At 30.5% G+C, this 15,106-nt stretch overlaps 1 long non-coding RNA gene across 19 annotated transcripts; it reads right to left on the bottom strand.

The window, feature by feature from the left end:
- Positions 1–4,112: 4,112 nt before the first annotated feature.
- On the bottom strand, positions 4,113–8,311 carry LOC112770863 (uncharacterized). Of its 19 annotated transcripts, none has more exons than XR_011876768.1 (10): positions 7,995–8,311; positions 7,140–7,753; positions 6,505–6,605; positions 6,349–6,378; positions 5,857–6,108; positions 5,682–5,775; positions 5,288–5,331; positions 5,140–5,176; positions 4,925–5,037; positions 4,113–4,408 (listed from the first exon to the last, which is right to left on the bottom strand). It is a non-coding gene; the product is annotated as an uncharacterized lncRNA (long non-coding RNA). The 19 variants fall into 19 exon arrangements; XR_011876780.1 differs by having other exon boundaries at positions 4,925–5,054; positions 5,314–5,331; XR_003815510.2 differs by having other exon boundaries at positions 4,925–5,054; positions 7,157–7,753.
- Positions 8,312–15,106: the final 6,795 nt, after the last annotated feature.

Genomic DNA, 15,106 nt, shown 5'->3' with positions numbered 1-15,106 from the left:
TTATTATGAACTAATTAACAAGAAAAATTTAATTTTGATGTGTTGTTATCAGTATAATGTAATTTTATACGTGTATTTAATTATATAACATTACATCAATAAAAATATTTTTTATATATTAATTATGTAAATAGTTGGCCAAAAAAATGACTATAATTATACAAATATATAAAATATTTTATATTATCAGTATATCAAAATTAAATTCCTAAAAATAATACTAATCTGTTGAAATAACAATGTCAAGGGTATCTTTGGTTTGAGATACATGTAAGAGGAGCTGGTCCATGAAAATCGATTGTCATTGTTACCCTCAAATCAAATACATTTCAAGAAAATAAAAGATTAAATGTGAGAGAAATATAATTTGTATAGTAATATTTTATTTTTATTTTTAGTATCTATTTATATTAAATTACAACAAGGTTGGGTTTATTTCAAAATTTTCAAAAGGTATTTTGATAACATAATTTTTTTTATATAATTGTAGGCTTTTTTTTGGGCAATTATTGTATGTCAAAAAATAGTTGTCAATTAAGAACAAAATATGATCTTTGCCAAGTAAAAATTGGAACAAACCTACCCAATGAAGTTCGAATCAAATTAAGCTTTCTGGCCAATTATTTAAGTTGCGATTCGTTTTGGGTGAAATTATTATTAATTATATTTTTGCATATAAAAACCAAATTAGATTGGTTTAGTAGTTAACTCACTAGTATCGCCAATTGCATAATTGACAGCATTAATTTCTGTTAAACTATTTCCTCCTACTATAGTGCTAAGTGTTAAATATTTATTTATCTAATTTATACTGCAAAGTAATATTTTATTTCATTTAATATACTTGATAAATTAAGAATGATATAGAAATTTGGTGTCCAATTCTTTTTTTTTATTTTATTCCATCACTATAATTTAAGTTATCATTATTTTTAGGGGTAAGTACGGTTTTGGTCCCAAAAGTTTAGCACCAGAATCGAAACTGTCCCTCATCTAATTTTCGATTTAAAATCGTCTTTAACGTTTTTTTTTCGTATTAAAATTGTCATTTTTAATAAAATTTTTTGTTTTATTCCTAAACTACCCGTATTACTATTTTAATAATAAAAATTATAATTTTTTTTTAAAAAAAAGAGAAAACACGTGTTGGGGGGAGGGGGAAGAAAATGCATTTTGGAGGGGGGAGGGTGTGGAAGAAAAGGATATACGAAGGGGGAGGGGAGGGGAAGGGAAGAGGGGGACGGCGTCGGCGAGCCTCCGTCGTCGCCGCCGCCTTGATTTGATTCTGGGTTAGTTTAGTTGGATTTTAATTTTCTGTTAGTTAATTTTAGGTTATTGAATTGTTGAAAGTTGCTGCTGAATTGTTGTTGTTGTTGTTGAATTAGCTTAGGTTATTGAATTTCTGTTAATGGTTAATTGTATACAAGATCCATGGTTGTTGTTCTTCTGCATCTGGTTGTTGCTATTGAATTTGATGTTGGTCTGGAATTTCCTAATCTGTTCTTGTTCTTGTTCTGAATTTTCCTAATCTGTTCTTATTTTTTGTTCTTGTTTCTTATTTTGTTCTTGTTTCTTATTTTCCTAATCTGTTCTTGTTTCCTAATTTGTTTCTCATTTTCCAAAATTTATAGATTTTTATTTTTGTAATTGAAGATAAATTTGGGTATTTTTAATTCTTGTAATTGGATTTTGTTAACTGTATCTAAAATTTTGAAATTTTGAGTTTTGTTAACGGAAGAAGAATTTTTATTCTGAAATTGTTCTGAATCTGGAATTGAAAAATTTGTTAATGGAAGAAGAAGAACAATTCTCCTGAAAGAAGAAGAACAAGAAGAATGAAATGGTGAAAAAAAAGAGTATTTTTGTCATTTAGAAAAAAATTTATTAGAAAGAACGATTTTAAAATGAAATGCAACATTAAGGACGATTTTAAATCGAAAATTATAAGAGGGACGATTTCGATTCTGGCGTTAAACTTTTGGAACCAAAACCATACTTACCCCTTATTTTTACTATCATAAAGCAGTTTATACATAAAATTATTATTATTTCTATTATCTCATATATATTATTCTAACTCTCTTATCATACTATTATTATTATCCCTTTTTTTTTTCATTCTCACTCTTTTCTGATTTTTTTTTTTCATTTATATTGACATGGATATTTACTATAAAGTTATATACGTGCTACAACAAACAAAAAAACATGCATACCAAACTTTCTTCTTTCAATTATTTACTTTTATTTTACTATTAGATGTTAAGTTTTCTTTTTTAGAGTTAAATATTTTTTTATTTAATTTATACTATAAAAATAATATTTTATTTTATTTAATATACCTGATAAATTAAGAGGGATATAAAAATTTAGTGTCCAATTTTTTTTTTCATTTTATCCATCACTATAATTTAAGCTATTATTATTTTTAGAGTTAAATACGATTTTGATCTTTAAGGTATAGATAAAAAATTTTATTCATTTTCAATTTTTTTTTAATACAAAATCATCCCTAAGATTTAGCTTGGTTTTAAAGTCATCATTTTGAACAAAAATACCCTTCTATCCCCAATTTATCCCAATCTTCATCTTTTCCATTCACGGCAACGAAAGGGTGCAGAGAGTAGACTAAACAGGCTGGTGGCAGCAAGGACGGATCTATTCATTTGAATGTGGGGGCAAGCGCCCTCACTACAATTTGAAATTTTATTGAGTAGTATATAATAATAATATTTATTTGCCTCTACTAAATTATTAAATTTGACCTCACAATAATTTTTTATTCAGTTTTCGATACTTGATAGTTAATTTGAGAACTCCATATTAGATAGGATAATGATCCATTTTTAAATTTAAATAAGATTGGTGTTCTTTCTTAAAAATCGACTCGAAAGAATATTATCTATCCATTTGTGTTTCTTCCTTTGAAATTAGCTTTAGTTTTTTTTTTCATAATAACTACACTAATTGAATGAAATTTTTTAACTATGAATATCATCAAAAGTTAATTGTATGAAAGTTGAGTTTTAAATTATTGTTTAATGATATATACAAAAAAAAGAGACATTTTGATTATATCGTCAAAGTTTTAAAATATGAAATATAAAAAATTAAATTTTAAATTATATGTTATTATTTAAATTACTATTTTAATATTTTAATTTATAATTAGATATTTTAAAATCTAATCATATTTTACAATAAAAAATATAATTATAACAATAATTATGCTACGTATACATAAAATAATCACTTGTACAGAATAAATCTTAAAATACAAATTTTAAAATATAAAATATATATTAAAAATAAGTTAAATAATATATGTCTTTATACACAAATTTATAGTAGATAATTTGATAGCTAATTTTTTATATAAACGTAATATTTTTATTATAAAAATTATTATCATATTATATATATTTTGCCCCCACTATCAAAATTTTCTGGATCCGTCACTGGGTGGCAGCGACGCGGAGAGACAAAGACGCTGGCGGCAGCGACGCGGACAGGCAGAGACGCAGGCAACAGCAACGAGGCGAGAAGACACACGGGCGCACTACTAGAAAACTAGTTATTACAGACAGATTTAGTCCTTATTACAGACGGATTTTTGGTTACCGACGGATTTCGTCCCTCTGTAAAAGCCTCGTCGGAAATTATTTACCGACGGATTTTTTTTCCGTCGGAAAATTACAGACAGATTTTTACCAGTTACCGACGGATTTTCCGTCTGTAATTACAGACGGATTTTTCGACGAATTTTCCATCTGTAATTACAGACAGATTTTCAGACAGATTTTCCGTCTGTAATTACAGACGGATTTTCCGACGGATTTTTCGTTTGTAATTACAGACGGATTTTCCGATAGATTTTCCGTCTGTAATTTAAACTTTGATAAATCATCTCACACTCTGATTACAGACAGAAAATCTATCTGTAAATTTGTCTGTAAGGTAAAAAAAAATTTTTAATTACAAAATAAACTTATTTTTATACACAATAAATATAAATTTAATACAAATTTTTATCTAATTTGTATTTGAATATTTATAATATTTCAAAAAATAAACAAATTTCATCGTATTATCAAACTAAAAGAAAAGTACTATAAACAAGCAAGTCAATATATATAATTCAAAACAAAAACAAAATGTATTGATCATCAACTATAATTCCTAGTATATCATCAACATGCTGCTTCTTGTAAAACATTCTGGATGGCATTAAAACGGCAAAGAATGATTGGATGAGAAAAGTTAAACCCCTAAACCAAGCATCTACAGCAACGAATCAGCAGATATCTATATTCTTTCTTTTTCTGCCACTCACACAGGCCCAGTCATCCATTTTCGACACTTCTATGCCTTCTAAGAATAGTGAATATTTTTGTAATAAGTTCTGGACCTACATAAGGAACAAAGGAGATGAACCAAGTGATCCATAATATGAATAAGTGATCATTCCCCGAATAAGAATGCTAAGTAAAGAACGCAGTAAATTTAATAGCTATTAAACAGAAACCAAACAATTAGCAGTTAGTATTTAACAGCTAGAACACAGGACTAACTCGATTTCATAAAGAGCATCATTGCCTCATTGACTCGATTTCTAGTTCATAAAAGATGAACCTGTCTGATTTTCACTCATGCCCTTCCAAAATTGATTTGAACAGAAACACTAGAAGATACACCCAAAAATTTTAGCTACTCTGCCTTCGAGTGAAAGGCATACAAAGACATTTTTCTCATGAAAAACTTTGCCAAATATCATAGAACAGAGACTAGATGGCTGAAGAAATGTGAATATAGCATAATAATGCAGAACTTCAATAGCAAGGAAGTTGCGTAGATATTAGATCAATCTTCTAAAGCAACACAAGAACAACTTCATGATATTGATCTAGAAAAGAAGCAAACTGACCTGAGCTCCTTTCATCTAGTCATCCTCCTCAATAATTTTAACTTCATATCTTGGTATCTCTTTCAAACCAATAGAATCAGCAGCATGTGAAATGCTCATATTTATATCCTCACCTTCAAGAAAAATGGAACTAACACAAATTAGTAGAGTTTTAGAAGTGTTTGAAACAGTTCACATAAAATGAGTGCCTTGATCAGATTAGAACTGCAGAGTACCTCTCGTTGGTTTTCACCCTCTGATATTGTCGGATTCCTGAAGAATCAAGAGAGAAAAAAAAGAAGCAAAGATCATATTCACATTCATACCAAACCCACCGAAAAGATAAGAACGGAAAAGAGATAAAAGAAACAGTAGTGCCATCACTAGATAAAAGAAACAGTAGTGCCCACTTTGCTTAGGTATGGACCCTGCATAATCAAATTTCAAGGGAAGTTGAGTAACTTAATTGAATAGAGAAGCTTCTATTCTAAATTACTAATCAATATTAAGATGCATCAAATATATAAAATTATATGTGAATAACAAGGAGGTAATGTTCATTTTAGTCCTTTGACTAAGTAGGAATAACTCCATTTAGGCAGACACTTAATCAAAGCTACCACACACATTGAAATATCTATTATTGTCAAAACAGATTTGAATGTAATGCTGTATCTCAATGAACTAAGCAATAGGCAAAGTGCGACACTGGTTTTGAAGATAAAGAGCCTAAAATCAATGAAACAACAACCTATGCATTAAAAGATAAGAAGCATACTTATTGAGCTAGCTCCCTGGTAGGAGAGAGCACGAGGCAAAGAGAACATTGTAAATTAGAGACTTGGGCAAGGAAAACCATTTAATGAGAAAAACTGCAGCCAAAAATAGAATTCAATAAGCCATTGATTTGCAGCAACAAATACATATATCGACAAACGATACTGATTTCTAACCTTATTGGCAGCTGAAATAGGTCCGAAGTAGCTTATTGCTTATTGCAGCAACAAATACATATATGGACTTCTATTCTATTCTATTTTATTTATCTAATCACTAACACAAGTTGCATTAAAGACTTTACACCCACGCCATCACTAACTCTCAATTCCTAAAGGTCTATTAGTATTCTGAGGATCATAGGGTTCACCATAAAAGAAGTCCGGAACAACCACATACCAGAAGCTGCAATTTCGTCTGCAAGCTTCCTAAACAACAAAAGATGAACAATGTTATTTAGGACAGGAATACATTGAGATGGAAACATAGATAATTGACAATAAGAGCAGATTGAATCAGATTAGCCTCCTGCTTCTATTGGTGGTAAAATTTATCAAAACCTTCAGAAATTTTAAGTGAAAGATAGCGAGACTTTAATCTTAGCAAGTAACCTCAAACAAGCAAGTAACTCTAACAAGCAAGTAACCTCAAACAAGAAAAGCTTATACCTTCCTTCTCGTCAATTTTTGTTCAGTCAACTGTCAAACAAGAACACATTCAAATAATTATTTCAAATAAGTAAATAAAGAAACAAATAAATAAGAAACAAGGAACCCAAATCTATAAAGAGCAACTGGCGTATTAAGAGCAAAACACTAATGTACCTATTAAGAGCAAAACACCATCTTAAGGTGGTTGCTGTTGAACTCTGACTATCTATAAGGAAGCAACTGGCATAGAAGCCAACCACCATCCCACAACTTCTCTGCAGATATAATAAAACAACAGAAGAGGCTAACTAATACATCAATTACTTGAAAAATACACCATACATAAACATAGGAATTATCTATGAGAAGAGCAAAAGGTACAACACAGTATACCAAGAATTATCAGACAAAAACAAATATTGATTTTACTTTGTGCATTAATTAAAAAAAAATATCACTTTTTGAAAGAAAGTAATGTCGCCTACACACTTGAATTCAGATATTAAACTAAGTAGTATTACCTGTTATTTATCTGCATATAATTTAGTGTTTTTGGCAAATTAAAGTTTTTAAGAGTGAGAATGACCCATATCCTTTTTGCTAATTCTCCAACAAATCCATCAAAGTTTCAAGGTGTGTGTCATGTAAGTAGTAGATAGATGTCAATTGCTCATTAGGCATAAACAAGTGATAGAACTAGTAATGCTATTAAATAACTAAAAAAATAAGTAAGCCATGAATTAGAGTATCCTCGTCCAGATAGTGATAGAACTAGTAATGCTATTCAAGGATAGGTAAAGAAAGCATACTTTAACAGAGACAATACCATTAGAGTATCCTCGTCCAGATTTTTCCTCAATGACGTCTCAGATCCCCAATCAAACCATAACAGGTTCTATATCAGTAGAACCAAACAAGCCTAGAAACCAGAAGTTGTTGGTTTTAGGCAGGGCTAGGTGAGAACATTTTCTTGGTCAAGTGTTTAATGAAAAAATGGCCATATCAAGGATTGTTGGTAATTGAAGTTGATGAAGAAGATGAAGTGCCTTCTATGATACCTAAAGCTGTCACAACAAATGGATCTTTGATGTATGAAACATGCAAGGTATTGATTATTGAAAGATGGTGCTGCGGTTCTAGTTATATTGATTAACAAATAAAAGTACCACAAGAAGTTTTCTACTTGTGATATACTAACAGAATTGACCCAGCTCGACAACTCACACAATGAACAATTAAAAAACTTGGAGGAAGAAAAACAGCATCAAAAGAAACCGAGAGTGGAATAGATCATAAATCACAGCACAGCTACTCGAAATTAAAGATCCAAACAAACAAATAAAGAAAAAAAAGAGAAAAGCTTGTGGCAATTAATAGTGACTCATAGTGAACTCAAGTCAGCTTCGGGCATAGCCTCCAAACCCTAGAAAAGATAGATTACTTGATTATTCCCATTAAAAAAAACTTAAGCACCAGAAAGCAACTAACTAAATCAAATTCTGCAAGAACAAATTCTAACAGAAGAAATCAAAGAGATAAACCAAAAGGTTGATAAGGAAATAAGAAAAAATTAAAGGAAGCAGAGATGAAATCACAAAATCAGAAATGAAATCACAAAATCAAAGGCAAAAACGGCGAGAAGCAGAGAATCAGAAATGACGCACGGCGAGGAGGGGAAGAACCCTTCGTGACGGTGACGCCACGAGCTCAACTCAGAACTTGGTGCAACGGCGAGGAGAGGAGGAACCAACAATGCGAAGAGGGCCGAGTAGAGCTTCCCCAGATGACGAAGGTACCCACGGTCTGTCTCCGCCGGCAGCGACAATACCTTCTACCGGAGGAGAAGCGTTCGACGACAACTTTGAAGAGGGAGGGATGAGGGTGAAAATGAGTTCATAGGTCAGGAGGAGAATGGAGCTCGATAAGGGTGGTGATAAAATTAGGGGTAATTTAATATTTCCGACGGAAAATTTTAAATTACAGACGGATTTTCTGTCTGTAATAATTTAATAAAACGCAGCGTTTTATTTATTTAATTACAGATGGAAAATTCGTCTGTAACCATTTCCCACGAAAAAAAATAGTTTTGCCGACAGAATTATTGACGGATTTTATTTTCCGTCTGTAATTTATGCTAATTTATTTTTTTTGTTTTCCGACCAAAAATCCCTCTGAAATTCTGTCTGTATTTTCGTGGGATAAAATCCGTCGGAAATATCTGTCTGTAATAACTAGTTTTCTAGTAGTGGCGGCAGCAACCCAGGCGGGGAAGAAACGCATGCACCAGCGACGCAAGCCGGCACAGACGCTCGCGACAGCAACCTGTGCCGTAATGTGTACATTTGACATAAAATGTCATAAGTTTCGATTCATACACCCAAAAATCTACACTTCTACTACTCTATGAATGGTATAATTTTTTATTGCCGTAATGACAACTTCTCTAATACTTAATTACATTCTCATGACGAATTCATGATTCGTCATGACAGAAGGCTTTGGTACAGCAATACTGTGAAATAATTTAAAAAAGGACAATGGTCTTAACATACAAATATACAAGTTATAAAGTTGTAACAAATACATAAATATTAGGGTTAAATACTTTTTTCGTGCTTCAGGTTTAGAATGAAATCAAAATGACTCCTAATCTTTTTTTTTTGTTCAAATGATCTTCAATATTAAATTTAGTATTAAAATCATCATTTTGAACATAATAATTTTTTTAAATGATACAAATAATATTTCTCTATTATCACCACCACCTCACCCACTACTCCCAACTCCTCCCACTTGAAACAGAAACAAAAGAAAGGAAGAGAATAAAAGAAACACATGCAACAAAAGAAGAGAGAAACAGAGAAGGAGAAGAAGGCTTTTTTATCTAAATACGCATGGAAAAATGATTTATTCCCTAAATGCGCATGGTTTGAAATTGTGCTCAAGATACGCACACCCATTTCATCCCTGTCGATCACGAAATGGATTCTAACTCCATTTCACAAGAAGCGCCCACAAAATAGACCTGCTGCATGTCAGAGAGTAACTCAAGTATGCCTTCCACGAAATGGAACATATCACAGGAGGCATCCACGAAATGGAGGCGTGAGATATTAGAATTGAATACGAATCAAAACAAACAGATGGTAGACATCAAACTTGGAGAAACAATGGAATATATATATATATATATATATATATATATATATATATAATTAATTTTGATGTATGAGAATGTAAAATTTTTTCCACGAATATCCAATTAAATTTATATGTTTAGATAATATTTTAAATAATAAATTTTAATACGGTTATTTATCTATATAAAATTCTTTTACATTAATAAACAATAATAATAATAAAATCTTATTCGGGTTTCGTACCCCTAAAACCGATACCTGAACCAATTATTAACAAAGGCTATCAGTTTGGTTTGGGTTGGATCCGATTAACCGTTGATTCCAGAACCAATTTAATTGGTTTGGTTCGAGTTCAAATGCAAAATCACTTTTAGATAAAAAATTACTAAAAAAGACATCCATTTAAATAATTTTTTTATATGCATGTAAAATCAGAACATTAACAAATTAAATATAAAAATATTTATCATATAAATAAAATAAATACAATAAAAAATAAAAATATGAATGAGAGTACTATCAATCTTATAATTTCAAACAAAAAAATATTCTATAATTTTTCTAGCACTGCCATTACTCTTTAATTTAGTATTTTTTTGAACTATAAATTTTCATTATTTATGCCTATATTGTTACTTATGATTAATTTTTTATTTATTTTGTCTTTTTTTATAGAGTACATCAAAGAAATAAAAAAAATCATACAGATAAGAAATAAAAAAATTTCATAAAACCAACAACATATATCATATGAAAAAAATACAATAAAAAACAAATAAAATTCATATGAATAAAATCAAATAAAAATTTCATACACAACATAAATACAATGTAGTAAAAGATAAAAAAAGAATTTATATTAACAAAAAATAATAAAATATCATAAAAATTAATAAAATACTTGAAAAATTAGAGCACTATAAAAAATATAAAAAAATCAACAACATTTGTCATATAAAAAAATGCATTTGCGTCTTCATATTTTAAAAGTTGTATTGGCATAAAATTAGAATCCAAACATTTTATTTACGTAAATTGTCCTATTATTTTATAGTAACAAACACTAAAAATTAAGATGACTATAATTACAGAAATTTTGATATTACTTAAAAAATATAACAAGAATTAAGATGACTTTTTTTATTACTGCTTTAACTGATGAATGGCTAAAATACTAGCAAAAAATCTTTTTCTCTTCTATATATTGAAGTGCCTTCTAAAAATAATTAAACTCGCTTATTATAGAAATATAGCATATAAGAGTATTTCGTTGTTGGCTCAGCTGATGTCCACCAATTCGTTGGTGCCAGGCTTGGCCATTTCGTGGATGCCTCATGTGATATGTTCCATTTCGTGGAAGGCATGCTTGAGTTGTTCTCTGACATGCAGCAGGTCCATTTCGTGGGCGCTTCTTGTGAAATGGAGTTAGAATCCATTTCATGGTCGACAGGGATGAAATGGGTGTGCGTATTTTGAGCACAATTTCAAACCATGCGCATTTAGGGAATAAATCATTTTTTCATGCGTATTTAGATAAAAAAGCCGGAGAAGAAAGATAAGAAAAGGAAGAAGAGGGAGGTGACAACAGAAAAGAGTGCGACTGCCGTCTCACCTCGTGACTGTGAGAGAGAGACAAGACGAGGAAATGAGAGAGAGAGAACGGGAGAAGAGAGAAACAAAGAGGGAAAGAAAGAAAGGAAAGAAAAAAGAGGAAGGTGATGACGGGAAAGAGTGCAACTGCCGCCATCTATCGTGACTGAGGTTGGAGCTACTCCTATCGACGTCGAGCTCCATCACCATTGTCGAGCTCCTAATGGTGAGGGACTCTGTTTTTTCCCCTCTCTCTACGATCTATTCAGCTGTTTCTCTCCTCATTAGCCACAGTTGCTATAGCAATAACGACAGTGGCTTCCTGCGTCGCTTCTTCCTCATCTTTTTTCCTCTTTTGTTCTTCTTCCTTCCCCACAACTTCTGTTTCTCACTCTCTTTCTATCTCTGCTTCTTTCTTAGACCAACTCACACTTTCTCCTTTTTCGAGTTTCTTTTTTTTTCTTTGTTTCTCTTGCTTTCTTCGTGTATTGTGTATGTTGGGTGTGAATTTAAGAAATTAAAATTATGGTAATATAGATATACAATGACAATGATGAAATGAGGGGTGTGGCAGTAGATGCCCATTGAAAGGTGGAGGGAGGTGGTGGTGGTGTGAACAGTTGGAGTGAGGAGGGTGAGAAAAATGTGATGATGAAGGATATTTTTGTTTGAAAATTAAAAAAAATGATGATTTTAAAACAAAATTCAACGTTAGAGACGATTTTGAATATAAAAAAGAATTTAGAGATAATTTTAATTTTCACCCCAAATTTTAAGAACGAAAAAAAATACTTAATCCTAAATAATAATTGAAGGTTGTAGAAGGTTTAGAGAAGGGGGTTGAATATATGACATTCTTTTAAGTTACTGAAATAACCCTTTTAAAACAAACTTTCAGTTTGAATCTGTTTGAACTTAGCAGCGAAAAATTTATGAGACAATTTATTTTTGTCTCATGAATATCAGAAAACAGAACAGAGCAGAGAAGAGAGAAGCTGACACCATCATGTATCCTGGTTTAGTTGCCTTGTGCAATGCAACCTACATCCAGTCTCCACCACAACAGTGGTGGAATTTTCACTATAGTTAAAGTGTTACATACACCAATTCTATAGGATTGACACAATCCTTTCACTCTCAAGTTCTAACCTAACTTGACTTGGTTATGCTAATGTCTAACTATTCACTCTTAGTACTCACCCAACTAAGAAAGTGGTACCTCACTGGTACAAGATACAAGACACAAAATCAACCTAAAGAAATCTTAAATCACTATAGGCTTTTCACTCATGTGTATCTCTCTGCCTCTTTTCACTCTTATACTTTTTCAATGACTCTCTCATTCAGCCTTTTACCTCAAGAAATTACAGAAAGATAAACATTAAAAAAAAAATTACAATTTGTAAAATATGAAGGAGATTGATGCTTCAACAGCTTATTTGCTATGTGATAAACTAGATTTGCTTGTCTCTGATTCAGTTCCTCATTTTGGCGGAATGCTCCTTTGACTAGGAAGCACTGTCCAAGTTGATGAACTTCTTCAGAGAACTTTTCTCAGAACATACACCTCAAAACACTGGTTATCTCTCCTTCGCTTCTGAATGATGAGAAATCTTCTTTTGTATCTCCTTACATGTTGCTGAGTTGCTCTCTCCTATGTCAACCCTCGAGCTGTGTGCTTCACCAACTCACTTTTTCACTTTCTTCCATTTTTCCTCAAATTAGGAACTATGGTTCTGACCTTCTTTCTTGACCGAAAGCCTCATGACAGTAAGGAAGAAAATGTTTTCAATGGTAAACCCAGATCTGAACCATTGAAATACTACTTGGTTCTCAAGACACATTTTTTTTATCATAGATTCACAGCAATGTTGAACAGAGATCATCTTTCTCATGTATCCCAATTTGGAGTGGCAAAGAGTTGAAGATGAAGAGAAGAAAATGAGATGCATGTAGAAGAAAATAAATCACCTTTAGCTTCTAACTTATTCTTAATACAGATTGATGTGGATGATTAGATTTCAACCTTTTTGCTAAACCTTCTCTTTCTTGCTTCTTTGGTGAATAGCTTAGGAAATAAGCTCTCTCTCATTTCTCTGATTTTTTATCAAGAGGAAAAAAGGTGAATGTTGCTTTTAGTGAAAGCAAATCGGGCTTTGAATGGAGGGATTTGAATGGAGATGCAATCGGACTTAGATCGGTTATCATTCATGCAACCCGTTTGCTTTCTATTCATCACCTTTGGGCTTCTATTGTTTTTGTGGCCCACTATAATAGATTTAGCTTGCTTTGTATTGGGCTGTTGTTGATTTGTAGCCTACCAGCCTTATTTTTATTTTCCATCCAATTAGAACTGTTACAACAATGAGTTTTGGCCTGCAATATTTAGTCATAAATAATCAACACTAATTATTTAATTTACCCAATAAAATAATATTTATCATCATTAATTAATTTAGTTAATTTCTTAACTCAACAATAATATATATATTAGTCCATGATTTAAAAATATTAGTTAAATAATATGTCTATTAATAACAATTTATATTTTACAAATCACATTATTAATTTATTTACAATATAAATAATGACAAGATTTCATTCTTTGTCATATTAATCAAGTAATCATTCCAAATCTAACTAAATTTACAATATTAATCTACTATACAAATGTCCAAATTATATATATGTTTTCATATATTTAGAAAATTTTAGTACCTGCATAATTTTCAAATTAACACATGCATATAAAAAAATGACTTTTTAAATAGATGCTGATTTATTAGTGTATTTACCATTTTCATGATATCTATTTTTATAGTGCCATGAATTTGTTCTTCGCCTTCATTTAGATCAATTACCTCGTAATTGATTTCAAACTCCTACTCATTATCATTATTGTAATTTTTTCATTCGATTTTCAGTTGGCTTGAGATTGTTTGAACTCAATATATAATTTGATGAATGACATTTTTGAGCGAGTTTTAATATAGATTGAAAATATCTTTTGCATACTCGTTTCATTGGTCACATACGTAATCTGAAATAAAACAAATCCACCAAACATTGAGATAGGATACTTGTACAAAATACATGACACTCTTTTTAAAATTTGAGAATCTATCTTTTTATAAATCACATGTTTTAGTTCTTCAAATGAAAGTGTAAAAAGAATATCAATATCATATAGATTTTGATATATAATATTTACTCCCCAAACGTTTGTGACAAATATGACCATCATAATATATTTTTAACATAATTTTATCATTCATTTTATTTTTTTATTCACATTGAAAAAACTTTTCATTTGAACACTTCTCTTCTTTGGAAGCAAAGGAAGAGAGCATGAGGTGAGGCCAAGAAGAAGAGAGTTTTGCGCAATTGACAAAAGTGTTGCCTATATATATCTATAAATTGGACAGTTCAATTTGTGATTTTTCATTTAAATATTTTTTTTAATTTCAAATTGAATCTACCGATTTGGTATTTTCAAAATAAAAAATAATTATAAAATCGAACCTACCAATGTCTGTACTTTAGAAATTTAAATTTTTTTATGTTAAAAAATCGGATCGTCCAATTTCTCCTTTGAGTATGTGCAGAGCAAAATTCTCCTTTTATGATATTAAATTAAAAAAAATTTCAGTACAACTAGGATTGTTCATGGATCGAATCCGATTCACATATTCGGTGTTTATTTGAATCTGATCCGAAAATTACGGATATCGATCTAATACGTAAGACTTTTCGAATCGGATCTGCACACTAATAGAATTGGATTGCGGATTTTAGATAAGTATTCGCATATCCGATCCGCATATATGCGGATCTGCAAAAATAAATAAATAAGTAAATATTCTTTTTAAGTTTTATTTCAACTAATAATTATCATATATATTATACTATTTTATTTTTATTATTTAAGAAAAGTATGTTTAATAATATTTTAAGAGTAAACATATTTAAAAGAGTGAAAAAGAAAGATTTTATTGTTATTTTTTAATAAAAATAAAATTTTAAAAATATTTTTATGTTTTGCGCAT

The sequence above is a fragment of the Arachis hypogaea genome, chromosome 18, assembly GCF_003086295.3.
Source record: "Arachis hypogaea cultivar Tifrunner chromosome 18, arahy.Tifrunner.gnm2.J5K5, whole genome shotgun sequence".
NCBI lineage: Eukaryota > Viridiplantae > Streptophyta > Magnoliopsida > Fabales > Fabaceae > Arachis > Arachis hypogaea.
Note: the sequence above shows the minus strand (reverse complement) of the source record. Positions and strands in the feature narration are given on the sequence as shown.